Source organism: Diabrotica virgifera, chromosome 4 (assembly GCF_917563875.1).
Source record: "Diabrotica virgifera virgifera chromosome 4, PGI_DIABVI_V3a".
Taxonomy (NCBI): Eukaryota; Metazoa; Arthropoda; class Insecta; order Coleoptera; family Chrysomelidae; genus Diabrotica; species Diabrotica virgifera.
Genome location: NC_065446.1, coordinates 56,988,806 through 57,006,413, shown reverse-complemented (window position 1 = coordinate 57,006,413; position 17,608 = coordinate 56,988,806). Strand labels below are relative to the sequence as shown.

Sequence of the window (17,608 nt, the reverse complement as noted above, 5' to 3'; positions counted from 1 at the left end):
TCTATTGCCCAAAGTTCTACGGAGTCGAATGCTTTTTCATAATCAGCGAAGTCAATGTATAAGTTCAAGTGACATTAATTGGCTTTCTCTATTAGCGTTCTGACTGTGAGAAGCTGCCCTATCACAAGTTCATATTGACTTTATATCCATATCCGATGGGAAAGCCCAGTCATACCAATATTTATTTTTTCAATATAATTCTTTGTGTATATCGAACAAGAATAAATAACCGCTAAACGCCGTAAAAATGAGTGGCGCATACAATATTCCAGCTACAAAAGATCTGATATGAATATTACGTGGCGCGAAAATGTATTTTCATTTTGATGCAAAACAAAATTCTAGTTTTATTTTAAAAGATTTTTTCATAATATTTGCCCAATTTGAAGTAAAACGCGCCACAAAAGAGTAACTTTGATACAGTTTGAATTTTGAAACTCTTTTGTGGCGCGTTTACTTCAAATTTAGCAAATATTATGAAAAAATCTTTAAAAATAAAACTAGAATTTTGTTTTGCATCAAAATGAAAATATATTTTCGCGCCATGTAATATTCATATCAGATCTGTTGTAGCTGGAATATTGTACGGGCCACTTATTTTTACGGCGTTTAGAGGTTTTTCTTCTTGTATCAGTTTTTCAAAGTTATTTGCAACGTTTCTCGATTATACGTTAAGCTTAATAAATTGTCGCCTTTGTCGCATTATCTCCCAAATGATCTAGTGTCCATCGAATGTACACTAGATTTTTTTTCTATTCGAAATAGATTGAAAAAATATTGGGATGGCCGGTAAATGAACTCAGATTGCCCGTTGCCAGATCAAATTAGTGTCGTAACCACTAGAACTACATAAACCATTTAGGGAATTATTGTTAATTGGATTATACTTTGGAGCTTAATAACTTCTAAACGGCTTAACCGATTTTGTTCACTAAACATGAGTTTGGAACGTATTGAAAAGTAGTATCTTATGAATCTAAGGTCAAGTGTGATAACTGAAGCTATTACAGGAATTATTGAGCTTAAAATACCGTTTTTCCCATAAGAAATAGATTTGATCATACTTATGAAGTTTATAACTTAAATTCGAATTTTCCCGGATATAAGGTATACACCGTTAGATTCGTCTAGAGTCCTTCTACAAACGCTCAGTTATTGGCGTAATTCGTAGGTTGAAATTTTGTGTAATTGTCGAGAAACCAAAAGTTTCAAAGTTTAGTTTTTCAGTTTTTCGGCTATACTGAGCCGTGTGTATGTCTGATCCTGACAGCTTAGACACCATTTGAAAGCTTAACTCAACGCTATTAATTTGGTGTATTTACTGTTCTCCTGTTTCTTCTTGAACCGAAGATATATATAGCAAAAAAATATGCCGTTTTGTACCTACCAAGTCCTATAGCTGGCTTATGGGTAATCAAAACTCACAAACTACACCGGTTCTGAATCAGCCCTCACCTCCTCTTCAAACACAGAAAAAAAATTCAGATCGGTTTAACTTTTACACACATATACATACATACATATCCACAAACATTTCCCCTTTTTTAAATAAAAATTGACTCATATTTCTGAGCTCGGTAACTGTGAACGGTATAAACGATTTTCAAAATTTGACATGCGTTGGAAAGGTAATGATCGCTTCTATTAGAAGCCGCAAAGGTCGGAGTTAAATTTTTGAAGTTTTTGTTAGTTTTGGGGACGAGAACGAAAAACAGACCCTAAATAGGAAGGGCCGTAAAATCCACACCCTTGGACCAAAATGGATGGTTGACATATGAATGGGTGAGTCTTTTCCTGAACTTTAAGATGGGAGTTGGCCCAATTTTCAATTTAGTCAGATTTAGAAAATCGAAAATTTCGTGTATAGTGTCGCGTGTAGGGGGTGTAGGTGTGCGCCACTGGCGAGAACTGCCGTTCTCTGGTAATGTACACTAGATTTTTTTCTATTCGGATAAGATAAAAACATATTGGGATGGCTGGAAAATGAACTCGGATTGCCCGATCAAGTTTAGCGCCGTAACCACTATAACCTCATAGACCATTTCGGCGATAATGGCAACGGGATAAGACAAATTTATTTTTTATTATAAAAAAATAAGAAAAAATTTCACCCTGTATTCGCTTTTTGAAAACTCTAATATGAATTTTACAAATTATACAAATAGACAATTAGAATGGCATATTTATTTTTTTCACCACACGATTACTTAATTTTTTATTAAAAAATCAAATTTGTTAAAATCGGAATTTTAACCTAAAATTGAAAAAAAAATGAACTCACGGTTTAACTCGCTACAACTCTGTTCCATTTTAATATTTTTTTTCTGAAATTTTTACAGCACATACCTCTTACCATTGTGAAGACTATGAAAATTGTTGTAGACTTTCCGTCTTCTTCTTGTAAAAGCTGCAAACTTGTAAATCGCAAAAATTAGGTGGAAAAATTTAAAATTTATCAATTTGATCACGTCGGTGTTAAACTATAGAGTCCAAAAGAAGTGTTATGGGAAGTTTTAGATCTAGACGTGTTATAGAAAAAAAAAATGGTAAAACTTTTAATTTTAAGAAAAACGTTGTTTTTGTAAATTAATTTTTGTAAAAAAAGTTAATTTTTTTAAATCTATGCAAAAACTTTGCCAAACTTTTTATGCATAGTCAAATTTGATTTTTTAATAAAAAAAATAAGTAATCGTGTGGGGAAAAAATAAATATGCCATTTTAGTTGCCTATTTGTCTTATTTGTAAAATTCATATTAGAGTTTTCAAAAAACGTATACAAGGTGAAATTTTTTCTAAGACCCAAACAAACTAATTTTTTAAATCCGGGCCTGATTTTTTTCTAGTTTGAGTAAATCAGTTGATTGGGTGATAACATAAATTAAATATTTGTTCAAAAAAAATTCATTTTTGTAATAAAAATTATTTTTTTTAAATCTATGGTTCACTTTACCAAACTTTTAATTATTTATAGTCAAATTTGATTTTTTTTATAAAAAATTAAGTAATCGTGTGGGGAAAAAATAAAAATGCCATTTTAATTGCCTATTTATCTAATTTGTAAAAATCATATTAGAGTTTTCAAAAAGTGTACACAGGGTGAAATTTTTTCTAAGACCAAAACGAACTTATTTTTTAAATCCGGGCCTGATTTTTTTCTTGTTTGAATAAATCAGTTGATTGGTGGTAACATAAATTAAATATTTGTTCAAAAAAAATTAATTTTGGTAATAAAAGTTAATTTTGTTAAATCTATAGTTTACTTTACCAAACTTTTAATTCATAATCAAATTTGATTTTTTTATAAAAAATTAAGCAATCGTGTGCGGAAAAAAATAAATATGTTATTTTAATTGCCTATTTGTCCAATTTGTAAAATTCATATTAGAGTTTTCAAAAAGCGTATACAGGGTGAAATTTTTTCTAAGACCCAAACGAACTAATTTTTTTAAAGCCGGACCTGATTTTTTCTAGTTTGAATAAATCAGTTGATTAGGTGGCAATAGTGTAACGATTGACCAAAATAAGAGACACATCGATCTGACCGTTCAAAAACTATGACGAATACAAATTTCTGTCAAAATGCGAAACTCGCCCTGTATATTATTAAACAATGGGAGCAGACACTTTTTAATGGTCATTTGTTATTCCCCATAGGGGCCTCTATACGAGGTAGGAGTATGTACAGTTCATCATGACTCACCCTGTAGTATAACCGATTTTCAAAATTAGACATCCGTTGGAAAGGTAATGATCAATACTATCAGAAGCTGTAGATACCGAACTAAGATTTTCTAAATTTTTGGGAGTCTTGGGAACGAGAACGAAAAACGGACCAAAAATGGGGAGGGCCGTAAAACCCACACCCTGGGACCAAAATGGATGGTTGTTATATAGATTGACGGGTATTTTCCTAAATTTTAAGATGGGATTTGGCCTATTTTTCAATTCAGTCAAGTTGCCAGAATCGAAAACTTCGGGTATGTAGTATATATGTTATAGTCAAAGCCCGAATTTCAGGCACTCCTAGGTTTGACTAGGCAATCCTCAGGTCTGACTGACGGTCTTAATCAAAGCCCTAAATAAATCAGAATTTCGGCCTTTGACTAGTCAAACCTAGGAGAGGCTAAGTTGGTCAGGCAAAGGTCGAAACTTAATTTTATTAAATCGGAGTTTGACTAGTCAAACCCCGATCAGCTATTAAAATGTCGTAATTTGTTAGATTAGGTTTAAATAAAACTTTATTTTCTAATTTTAATGTTTTTATTTTTATATTGTCGTAATTAAAATAAAAAAAATTAGTGTTTATTCTCACATGTTGAGGCATTAGAGCATTTAGAGTTGCACAATACGTTAGACCCTTTACACTGACATAATTTTGAAGAGCATTTCTTATTGCTGTAATATTTTATAAAGCCTCGTCCTCAAAATTTAAAACCTTTCGTACAAATTTCTCTTTATAGAGACAGCTTAACATCTTCGAAATTAAGAAAATTCTCTTTGTATTCTCTTATTTGATTTTTTGAAAAACGTAATTTGGTTTGACTAAGTATATGAATTTTATTTTGGCACAAACAGATGGAATTGGAATGTCATCGTCAACTCTAAAAGAAGATATTGCAATTGGAGAAAAAACTAAGGATCACCATAATACTAAGAAAGCCCCTGGACCGTCGTCACTAGGAGAGGAAGAAAATTGTCAAACAAGTGCATAATTATTGGTAATTAGGTGGTACATGTTGTGTGCGCTGACAGCACACTTAGTGCATACTATGAAGGTTTTGACAGAAAAGGTACATGCATGCGTTGTGCACAGAGAGAAAAGATTAAAATAAATAAAGGAAAGGCGATTGAAGGTCTTCATGCCCAGGATAATGCTATGAAACAATTAAGTGAAAAAATCTCCAGCTTTGATAAAGCCAAAGGAGATTCTCGAAAATATTTTGGATATCATACAAGATAAAACAATTCACGTTTTATATAGAGTTGGGACGAAACTAAAAACAATAAACACATTTTTTTCAAGAAATCAAGTAAGAGAATGCAAAGAGAATTTTCTTAATTTCGAAGATGTTACAAACGATAAGCTGTCTCAAAGAGAAATTAGTACAAAAATTCTAAATTTGCAGGACAAGGCCTTATAAAATACTACTGCAATAAGAAATGCTCTTCAAAATTATGTAAGTGTAAAAGGTCTTACGTATTGTGCAACTCTAAATGCTATAATGCCTCAACATGTGAGAATAAACACTATTTTTTTTTATTTTACCTAATTATTAAATTATTAAATCTAATCCAACAAATTACGACATTTTAAGTCAAACCCCGATTTCATAAAATTAAATTTCGACCTTTGCCTGACCAACTTAGTCTCTCCTAGGTTTGACTAGTCAAAGGCCGAAACTGTAATTTATTTCGGGCTTTGACTAAGACCGTCAGTCAGACCTGAGGATTGCCTAGTCAAACCTAGGAGTCCCTGAAATTCGGGCTTTGACTATAACATATACATAGTGTCGCATGTAGGGGGGTTGTGTGCCACTAGCGAGAACTGCGGTTATCTAGGATTATATATATGATTACATAATGTTTAAACTAGATTGGTGACACGGTGGCAGGCAGCACGTTGTCAAAGTTCTTTATCGATTTTAGATGATTCAAAGTAGTTCTGTTCAACTTTTATTCTACATTAATTGTCTTTGTAAAACGATTTTACACTACTCGGCCTTCTCTACTCCATCATTTTTCATTGATTTCCAAAGGATGTTGTACACTATCATAGGTCTTTCGGAGTTCTAAGAAGTAACGTGCAATTTAGCATTGAATGTTATTTAGTTTTCTATGAGCTATTTTATAGAAAATAATTCTGTACCATCTGTGAATAAGTCGATAACTCAAAAATGCAAATTTTTGGGTATGGCCATTTTAAACATTTTATTAGTTTTGAAGAATAAAAAATTTAAGATTTGACTTATCCACTTATTCACGGATGGTACATATATATTATCAGTACATGAGCGACAGGGACGAAAACCACTATGTTCTTTTGACTGAAGTCCGCATCAGTTCCTCCACCATTTATTTAAAAAAAAATTCCATATGACCTACCCACCTAAGTTACGATGTACATTGCCCTATAATTATTGGGGTCTTTCTTGTTTCCCTTTTTACGCATGGAGCTTAACTAGTACATCTTCCATTGCTTCGGTATTTTTCTATCAATAAGCATTTGTTAATAGTCCAGTCGGGTTAGACGAATAACAGGCCTAACCTTGCATTAGGAGCTGCCCCAAATTTTATTTTTCTAATCTTTAGGGAGGATCAATATTAGTATAAATTTAAAATCTCGACTGAATTCCATCGTTGCGTTAGCCGCTATCTTGATTTTAAACGAGAACCGTTTTTGCTCAATATCTTCGCCATTTTCAATTTTTTGACAAAAAGTGGAGAAACTGAAATTGTTGAAAATACGATTTTCTATAATTTCACTTATTATAATTTTTTTCGTGCGGTCGATATTTTCCGAGTTATGAGGGGAAAATAGTGACAGTTGGAGCATAATTATTGAATTATTGAATTATCTCGTTTATTATTAGTTTTACAACAAATATGTACCTGTACAAAAATGAAGACAATTAAATTCTACAGAATTTTGATCTCTTTCATTTTTTTGCTAAAATTAATATTTAAGGTAGTACGTATGCGGTAATGGCGCGAGCGTAAGACCGGATTGATTTTATAGCAATTGTTTTTGTTCAATATCTACGCCATTTTCAACTAAAGTTGTTCAAAATATAATTTCCTACAATTTATTTTTAACAATTTTTTTCATGCGGTTGATATTTTCCGAGTTATATGGGAAAATATTAAAAAGTGGTGGGGGGAGCATAATTATTGAATTGAATTTTGTATCCGAGCTGCCCTAAATTTTATAATTATATCCTTTAGGAGAGATCAATAGTAGTGTAAATTTAAAATCTCGACTGAATTCCGCGGTTGCATTAGCCGCCATAGTGATTTTAAATGAAAACTGTTGTTGCTTAATATCTCCGCCATTTTCAACTTTTCGACATAAATGGTGGGAAAGAAAATTGTTGGAAATGCAATTTCCTACAATTTCCTTTGGCGCAATTTTTTTATACGTTCAACATTCTCCGAGTTAAGGGGAAAAATAATGGAAGCGGAGGGGAAGCATAATTATTGAATTGTCTCATTTATTATTAACTTTACGACATAATTGTACATAAACAAAAATAAAGAGAATTATATTTTATACAATTTTTGAAACTTCCAATGAAACATCAACCAAACTAAGTATATAAAAGACATAAAAAGACATTATATATATTAAGTTCACTTAATTTTATTAACTAGCGGGTTTTATTGGTTGGTCGATATTTAAGTTTTGTGTCAGCTAATATATCGTGATGTTCAAACATTTTTTTTTTAATTTTGGACCCTGTTGGGGGGAATTTTCCCATTTCCCCCCCTTGTAGACCCGCCACTGGTTCTCTCGAAAAATTGTAGTAAATCGTAATTGCAACAATTTCAGGACTTACACTTTTTGTCGAAAAGTTGAAAATGGCGGAGATATTGAACAAAAACAATGGTTACAAACTCAATCAGGTCTTACGGTCGCACCTTTACCACATACGTACTACCTTAAATATTGATTTTATCAAAAAAATGAACGGCATCAAAATTGTACAAAATTTAATTCTCTTCATTTTTATATAGGTAAATATTTGTTGTAAAACTAATAATAAACGAGATAATTCAATAATTCAATAATTATGCTACAACTGTCACTATTTTACACTCATAACTCGAAAAATATCGACCGCACAAAAAAAATTATAATAAATGAAATTATAGAAAATCGCATTTTCAACAATTTCAGTTTCTACACTTTTTGTCAAAAAATTGAAAATGGCGGAGATATTGAGCAAAAACGGTTCTCGTTTAAAATCAAGATGGCGGCTAACGCAACGGTGGAATTTAGTCGAGATTTTAAATTTATACTAATATTTACCCTTCCTAAAGATTAGAAAAATAAAGTTTGGGGCAGCTCCTAATGCAAGGTCAAATGCTATCCCGACTGGGCTATAAATATTATTGATTTAATTCTTTTATTACATCCGAAGGGAGTGTTTTAACAGTTCTGCAGGTATGTCTCCAGAACGGGCAGCTTTTCTGTTATTTTTTACTTTTACGGTATTTCTTATTTAGTTTTCAGATATTCCTGCAACCTGTGTTTGTGTCTTATTTCGTAAGTCAGAAGAGCATAGAGATACATTTTTTCTTTTACTAACTCTGAGTAATATGGTACCCATTTGTCTAATTGTACTGGTTCTATTTTTGCACTTTCATGGGTATTTTGTCTGAAGTTCATCAATGTTTTCTATGCCTCTGTAGTCCAATCTCTTGTAGTTAGTCACCTCAGGTAAGCTTTCTTCTGGTCTTTTATCTGGTTTTTCTATCTTTGTTATCTTCCCCGATGATTTTCTGTTTTTATAATTCACCTGATCAGTTTTTATTTTAATTGCTTCTGCTGCTAGGTGTATTTGGGTTTTCATGTTTTCATGTTTTCTAAAAACATGAAAAAAACATAAAAATTTTGACCCAGTGTGTTTCTTCAGGTCATCTGACATCGCATCTGTGGCTTTCCCCTTTTTCGTTTGTGGTTCCACGGTCTCCAATGTATAATCATCTTAGTCCACCTTTCATCCTTCTGCCGTAGGGTGTGTCCGGCGAAGTTCCATTTAAGCTTTGCTACTTGGGTTGAGACATCTTTCACTTTTGTTTTGTTACGGATCCATTCGTTTCTTTTTCTGTCTGATAGTTTAATGTACAGCATTTGTCTTTCCATGGATCTTTCTCTCTTTGCCATTTTTTCCATATTTTTTTTGTAAACGTCCATTTATGAGAGCCATATATTAAAACAGGGAGTATACATTGATTGAAGACTCTTGTTTTTAGGTATTGCGGGTATTTTCTCTTCTGTAGAATATAAGACAGTTTTCCGAATGATGCCCAGGCCAATCTTATTCTTCTCTTTATTTCTTCGGTCTGATTTTCTTTATTTAATCTAGTAATGTGTCCTAGATATAATATATATTCTTTTACTTGTTCTATTCTTGTTTGTGCCACTGTAATTATTAGTTTTTCTTGTTGATTGGTCATGGTTTTTCTTTTACTGTAATTCAGCTTCAGTCCTATCTTTGTCGATTCTCTATCCAGTTCTTCCATTATTCTTTGCAATTCTTCACTTGTTTTGATATTATAGACCAGGACGCATCTGTAAAAATATTAGTACATTTGGATGTTGAGAGGTGACTCATATTTTTTTTGCAGAAATTGCTTGAAAATAATTTATATAATAGTATTTGAGTTATCCTCCCATAAAAAAGGTCCGGAACATTGTTTAAATAAGCAAAATGTCAAAAAATTAAGGAAAATTCGATTTTTTCTTGGTTTTTTGATTATAACTTTAAAAGTATTCATTTTCGAGAAAAGTTGTACTAACATAAAAGTTGCGTAATTAAATTTTCTACAATATATGATTAACTGAAAATTTTAAAAATTGTCACCCTTGTTGCAAAATAGAAATAATTTCGAAAAAACCATAAACAAACAAGTATTTGCATTTTACGTTTTTCAACCATTTATGCTCCACTTAGGACCTTCATATTTCACCCAAAAAAACTTTATGATATGATAAAACAATACTGTAAATTCCATTAAGATCGGTTTAACAGATTTTGCAAAATAAAGTTTGCAATCCAGCTTTCCCACAAAAAATTCATTTTTTCAAAATGTTGCAGCACTGAAAGAGCAGTGTTGCAGCAGACAGCAAGTTGAGTTTTTTTACGTATAAAAGAATACTGTACCTTTCATTTGCATGTTTCAAAATTAAAATCGATTAACCACCACAGTGTCAGGAATTTTTTTAAATAAACATTAATTTTTGGTGCTACGCCCAGTACAACGAATACGTTCGCTCTGATTGGGCATTCCAATGACCTTTGATAATGATTGATAAATTTTAATTTTTAGTACATTTCGAAATAACTAACTAAAATTGTTTATTGCTAAATAAAAATACATTCTGTCCTTTGAAATAACACTTTTTTTAGCAAAAACTTTCTTTGTTCATATATTCTAACTTAGAAAATAAAAGTGTATTATTTTTAAACATATGCAATTGTTTAAACAATTTTTCACAAACAATAATCAAATTAGTTTTATTTTTGTGGAATTAAAATATGAAAATATCACAAAATATAGAGTAAAAAAATAATATATTAGATAAATATTGGAAGAAATTTTGGCGGAAATCAACTTGTGGGAATCGAACACCGCTGTCTTGTGCGTAGCACCAAAAATTAATGTGTATTTAAAAAAATTCCTGACGCCGCGCCGTGCTATTTAACCGATTTTAATTTTGCAAATTGCAAATGAAAGGTACATTATTCTCCTATTTGTAAAAAAAATTAACTTGCTATATGCTTCATTTTCAGTCCTGCAACATTTTGAAAAAATCAATTTTTTTTTGCGAAAGCTGGATTGCAAAATTTATCTTGCAAAATCCATTGAACCGATCTTAACTAAATTTACATTTTTGTTTTATCATATTATAAAGTTTTTCTGGGTGAAATATGAAGGTCCTAAGTGTAGCAGAAATGGTTGAAAAACGTAAAATGCGAATACTTGTTTTTTATGTTTTTTTTTTTGGCAATTATTGCTATTTTGCAACAAGGGTAACAATTTAAAAAAAATTTAACCAATCTTGTATTGTAGGAAATTTAATTACGCAACTTCGAAAGATCGAATTTTTCCTTAATTTTTTGACATTTTGATTATTTAAACAATGTTCCTGACCTTTTTGAGTGAAAGGATAACTCAATTATTATTATATGGGTTAATTCCAAGCAATTTCTGCAAAAAAATTAGAGTCACCTCTCAATGTCCATCTCAAAACAGATCCGTCATGGACTGTTAATACAATATTATCAGCATATCGTAAGTGATTCAGATATTGCCCGTTAATGTTTATACCCAAGCCATCCCCGTGTAGTTGTTTAAACACATCTTCTATCGCTTGAATAGCTTGGGAGAGATACCATCTCGCCCAAGCTTCATTTTTTATCGCTTGTAAATCTATTGTTTTTGATGATAGTCTCAATTCATAAAGAAAAGAGATTATGATTTAGTTTATCTATTATAGGGTATTTTTATAGCTAAAGAAACCATCACATATTAACAAATACGGGTCACATAGGTCTATTAACCTCGTTGCAATTTCATTCATGACATTTTCTCCATATATGGGTCTACTTAAGTCTACTATTTTCTTACTAGGGGAGTGCATTTAGATTTTCACTTCGGAAAAAATCAAACAAGATAAAACTTTCTGTAATTTTATTAAGAAATGTTTAATAAACAACATATCAAAAAGTTCTACTCGAGAAGTGGGTGCTTCATTTTTTATTAAACAAATGAACAGCGAAGTTAGATATTTTTTTAAATAACTCCGAAAATATAATTTTTAGAAAAAAACTGACTTGACCATTGAAAAATTCAGAAAATTTTACAAAAAAACCTTATATAAAGATTTTACTAAAATTAAATCTCTAGCTTCTGTAATTTTTTATTTATAACGCTAAAGTCACCCTTCTCACACACATTGGCGCACTGTAAACTAGCGTTGGAAGAAGTGCACGGTTGAGTTTTTTTAATGTAATTCTTTAACTAATGGATCAAAAGAAAATTTACAAATTGGACATGAAAGAAGATCAAATAAGCTGTCTTATGGTTGTAATAAAAAGAAATAAAATGTATGGACATAAGTACGGTGTGGGCGGAAAGTGAGCCTTACATGAACTTTGTTTAAAAAATGATTTAAAAATGTGTAACTAATACAATTTTACTTATAAAACTCTCAAATTTGCACAACTTACCTCTCAATAATCTTACTAAACGATGTTTTGTTCAAAAAAAATCTCAAAAATTTAATTCAAATGATACGATGTCTCAAAAAATGTAATTTTTGAAAACTTCGTAGTTTTACAGAATTCCCACCACTTTAAGACGGTATTACTCAAGTTTGAATAAAGCTAATACAATTTTTTTGATATTTTTTTAAAGCTTAGGATATAATCTTAAAAAACACTGAATTATTTTAGTTTAAAAATGAAATAAACAATTTCTTTTTGAGAAAACTAAGAAAGATAACAAAAATGTAATACAAAAACCGAAAATTACCAGATGCAAAAATGTATATACAGAGCGATCAAAACTTTTTTGTGTAAAACTTACTTAAAATACATTTAATAATAAGCTTCAACAATAATAAATGTTTAACAAAAAAATTTTTTTTTAGCTCTTATACAGTATGTCTGCGTAACTTGGAACCTATTGATAACTTTTTTAATATCAGTTTTACGAAAAAAAGTTATTCTTTATAAAATACTCCGCATCGTATATAACATAAGATGCAACCATCAAATATCAAATTTTGTTAATTTTGTACGAGGTATGTCAAAAAATATGAATTTCACTCAAGAGTAAAGTACCTTTATATTTCACAATATCAAAAATTTTTATAATGAAAAGTTGTTTGGAATTAAAAATTATGTTCCAATATGTAATTATATCCTTCTAATCGAAAATTTGTTTTTTTTAATATTGTTTCAAATTAATTATACCCAACATGATTAAATTTTCACTTATTATTTATGATAACTGTTTTATTATTAATTTTATGAAGAAAGTTATTCATCATAAATAGCTGTGCATGGTCTAACACTTAATATGCAAATATAAAATATTATATTTTATCAATATTATACGAGGTATGTAAAAAAATTATATTTCGCGCACTAAATATGTACCTTTATAGTTCACAATATTTCGATTAGAAGAGTGTAATTGCATATTGACACATCGTTTTTAATTCTGAACAACTTTCCATAATAACAATTTTCAGTATTATGAAAAATATAGGTATTTTACTCATAACTGAAATTTGTTTGATTGGATTCTACTTCTTTTTCATTTAAATATCCGCCATTTTGGATCCGCTATTTTGAAATTTAAATTTTTAATCTTTAATTCAGATTCAACAACCTGTTAAAAATAAAGACAATAAATGTTTTAGAAAAATGTTCTTTTTTATGTTCTTTTTAAAAAATCCGCATTTTGGATCCGCCATTTTATAGTTTATAATGTTAACATTTAAGTTAGGTTTATCAAAGCTCTCAAAAATAAATATACATATGTAGAAATAAATACATTTTTTAAAGAAATTATTATTTTACAACTATTTTTTAAGTTATCCGCCATTTTGGATCTGCCATTTTATAATTTAAATTATCAAAATTTGATTCAGGTTCAGCAACCTCTCAAAAATATCCACATATATGTAAATAAACACGTTTTATAAAAAAAATTCGGATTTTACAACTACTTTTTAAGGATTTTTAGGAAAAAATCCGCCATTTTGAATCCGCCATTTTGAATTTGCAAATTGTAATGTCAGATTCGGGTTCAGCATAATGAAAACTAAAATAAAAACATTTTTTATCAAAATAAAATGTTGATTTCACCCATATTCTTAACATTATTTATAAAAAACAATTGTTATTGTTTAAACAATTAATAAACAATTAGCGGCGAAATTTGTGAGTAGAACTTTTTACTTTAACATATTTATAAACTAACAAAAAAGTTTTAGAAAAATATAACCTTGTTTGATTTTTTCCGAAACATTGTATCTTTTCATTCTAATTGCACTCCCCTATACTTCTCTTGTAATTCTTGCACTGACGTCTTCCATCAATATAATTTCTTTCTAACTGTTTCTTGTAGAGTTCTAGTATTTGTTGTAGAATTTCTCAGAACTCTTTTTTTTTTCTTCTCATTTACACTTTACAGTCATATACTTCTATTCTTCCTTTTATTTTCATGAATACACTGATTATTCTTTCATTTATGGCTGTCCAATCCTTGACGTTTATTATTATTTCTTAATGCTACATACTACATATATTTCGCTCTTTGCTTGTGCTATTTGGTCTTTATCTACTCTGTTGTTGTTGCTGTAGTCATTTACATATTCTTTAATTATTTCGTTTTTTTACTTTTTACAAGTGCATACCTTTTGTATGTTAATAAGTATGGTAAATTAATTATCTTTCAATTATTTCCCTTTTATATTTGTGCTATCTGATTTTTTCACCATTTTGTTTTAACTGAAAACTTTTAAACTATTTAATATGTTTTTCTACGACCGTTTAATAATATGCTCATTATTCACTATTTTTGAATAGATAATGACATCCATTACTTTACCCGTGAGTAATATTTCATTACTCACGGGCTGAAGTTACACACGGGTCATTACTCACGGGTTGAAGTTAGATTCAAGTGGTGTATGGCACTTTTAATATACTTATTATTAACAAATAAAATTACTTAAACTTGTTTATTTAATAAAATAATCATTGTAATTTATATCAACAATTAACTTCGAAAAATGTTTAAAGGATTTTTAACTGTAACAATGCGTCAGTACATATTATATTTTTAGTCAGTACATTTTTTACTTCTAAATTTCAACATTTGACATTTTAAGATTGACGTTATTAAAAGGTAAACAAACAATGCGTAGGTACTAATTCCGTAAAAGGGTTTACGGACATGAAATTTATATCAATGAATTATGTGTCACTTACTGTTGATTGTACAATAGATTTTTATTGGGAGCAAATGTTCTTTTTTATGTAATTGCTTTAAAATATCTCATATTTTTAAAAGCCATCACCATTATAATTATAATATACCATGCATGACATTAATGATAACTACTGTTTCGTAAGCTCAAAAAAGGTAATTCTAACAGTGTTGCCATAGTTATATAAAATATGTTTTCTTATGAAAAATAAACTCTTTTGATTTTAAATAATGTTAGTAGTTGATAATTATATTTTTTTACTAATCCAAATAAAAAAGGTCGTAGAAAAAGTATAGTATTTTACTCGCATGTAATGGCTATTACTCACTCTGATGAATTACGACACTCGCCTACGGCTCGTGTCGCAAACTTCATCATCGTGAGTAATAGCCATCATTACATGCTCGTTGAATAATATACTATTATACGCTAGAATAATATTTCGTTTATACATATTAGACCCAAATAAAACATATAACACAAATTATTCTGATTTAGTTTATTACCGACTTAAGCAGGACCTTATCATACAAAATTTGCTATCAGTATCACGCAAGTCACCGTGTTTATGACTTATTAGGACTTAATCCGTTAGGGGTAACAAAGATACAAGATAAACTTGTATTTAATTCAAATAGCGGAAAATCAACACAGGTGTAAAGTTTTACGAATGAAATAACAAGAAAATTAATCATAAATGTATTATAATACGCTGATAATCTAGAGATAATCAAACATTTATGAGCGTAGTCGGTAAATATAAACGAAATGTCTTAATAAAGCAAAAGAAGTTTATGGTTTGTAGATAAGGGTAACCAATATAATATACAGTTCGCGTATGTGTATTACCTATATACAATGTGTCTGCGTAACTTGGAACCATATGGGAAATTTTTTTATTATCAATTTTACGAAAAAAAGTCATTCTTTATAAAGTGCTCTGCGTATTCTAAACTAAAACCTAAGATTAAGGCCATGGGTACATAATTCGCAAATATTTTACGGCTATCCCTACCTTTTCTGTCTTTACATGGCAAATTACGTGTAGTAAAATTCACACTGGTGTGGATATGTACATATTACTAGAATGTCATTCTACTTGACAATGTCATAACTAGCTTAAAGAGATGGCTTTTGAATGTTCTTGGATAACTGTTATTTTTTGTATAATTGCAAATTATTAATTCAGTTAATAAATGTGATTATTTCATTCATAGGAGATTCTGACCAATAGAAAGCTACAGACATGCAAATTAAGGTGATAATTTTTGATAATCTCCCGTCGTTAAGCATATTACGTCAGATGCCCTTCGTTGCTACGAAAAAATACATTCAGTGACATTAATGACAAATGCTTTAAAAATTATAAAAGTGATGACTTTCAACCGTCAAATACATATTTGTTTAATGTGTTTAATTTCACTAATTGGTACTTACATATATAAATTACAATAAAATTTTGGTTTTGAACAGTTTTATTCATGAAATAATCGCAACAAATTGCACTCGAACTCTAAAATTAATATAGAATTTTTGCCCTCGTGACACTTTGACATAATTTCACTCGCCTTCGGCTCGTAAAATTAAAACTGCCAAAGTGACACTCGGGAAAAATTCAATAATTTTAGAGCTCTTGTGCAATTACTACTGATAATTTTTTCACTAGCTATGTATTCAGTGATTGTAATAATTTATATGTACCTACAACAAAAACTAATAGGTCTGCATCCCGCGTATGAAAAAAAAAGTTGATTAATAGCAAGCTGAAAATTTGTTAATAGGTTAAGGGTGTCTAGTCGGATAAACTTTTATATATGGGAACACTGAAGCAGGTGCAGTTTTAATTGTGGAACAGGTTAAAAATTTGGAACGGTCAGACCACGAAAACGGCACATTTATTTTGTCCGACAGAATAGACTTAAACTCTCCGAACAGAGATTAAACTCGCATGCAAAAATCAGACTGCTATTTATCACCTGTCATAATTCCTGTCATTTGAAATATTCTACATGTTCCACTCATTAAAACGCCCATTTGGTGATAAATAGCAGTCTGATTTTTGCATGAGAGTTTAATCTCTGTTCGGAGAGTTTAAGTCTATTCTGTCGGACAAAATAAATGTGCCGTTTTTGTGGTCTGACCATTCCAAATTTTTAACCTGTTCCACAATTAAAAATGCCCCTGTTTCAGTGTTCCCATATATCAAAGTTTATCCGACTGGACACCCTTAACCTATTAACAAATTTTCAGCTTGCTATTAATCAACTTTTTTTTCATACTCGGGATGCAGACTTATAATATTCAATCGAGAAAAGAGGAAAAGTGTTAAAGTGATTTTTTAATAAACGGAATAACTTTTAACTTTTAACGGAAACTTTTTTAATAAATGGAACGCTTACAATTTTGAACATCTTTAACAACAAAATACTTGGATCACAGAATATATCTTGATGTATTCTCTGCTTCTATCTTCCATAAATAATACCTACACAATAAATAACTTTTTATAAAGCTCACCTTTTAAATCAATTATTTATCAAATACACTATAAATATATCAATAATATTTAATCAACAATATAAAATATTCCCGATTCATGTAAAATAATTATTTAAAATTGTCACTGATTGTCAGTGTCTGACTGACAATATTCTATTCGACTGAGTGCGTTGTATGACAAAGATAGATTTGGAAAATTACCACTGACATTGTGTTCATTTTTTTCGAATCCTGAAAAAACCAATAAATATTTTTGAAAAATCTAAACGCAGAATGAAAGACTAAATTATTACCGAGGTCCGAAAGTCCCTTAGAATAAATAAAAAGTTTATTTTGAATGAGATATTTGAAATTAAAAATAACATTAAATTTTCTCTTAGT

The 17,608-nt window shown here is 29.9% G+C and overlaps 1 protein-coding gene across 1 annotated transcript in view; it reads left to right on the top strand.

The window, feature by feature from the left end:
* Nucleotides 1–17,608, top strand: part of LOC114331790 (regulating synaptic membrane exocytosis protein 2) — a 421,091-nt gene that overhangs the window by 111,348 nt on the left and 292,135 nt on the right. The window lies entirely within an intron of this gene.